The sequence below is a fragment of the Oncorhynchus tshawytscha genome, linkage group LG23, assembly GCF_018296145.1.
Source record: "Oncorhynchus tshawytscha isolate Ot180627B linkage group LG23, Otsh_v2.0, whole genome shotgun sequence".
NCBI lineage: Eukaryota > Metazoa > Chordata > Actinopteri > Salmoniformes > Salmonidae > Oncorhynchus > Oncorhynchus tshawytscha.
The window spans coordinates 24,713,073-24,713,472 of NC_056451.1; positions in this window are offsets into that span (position 1 = coordinate 24,713,073).

Genomic DNA, 400 nt, shown 5'->3' on the forward strand with positions numbered 1-400 from the left:
TGAGAAGTATAGTTTAATAAGTTAATGCTACGTCGAGGAATGCAGACACTACATACCAGATGTTATACACACCATTACACCGTCACACACACACAGACCACACAGCCAGACATGCAATTAATGAGCAAGAAAACAAAGCTAGAAATAATGTATGCTGCAGTCATACACTGAATAGAACAGTATCTAACACTTACAGTCATACACTGAATAGAACAGTAGCTAACACTTACAGTCATACACTGAATAGAACAGTAGCTAACACTTACAGTCATACACTGAATAGAACAGTAGCTAACACTTACAGTCATACACTGAATAGAACAGTAGCTAACACTTACAGTCATACACTGAATAGAACAGTAGCTAACACTTACAGTCATAATAACAGCTGCATACCAGG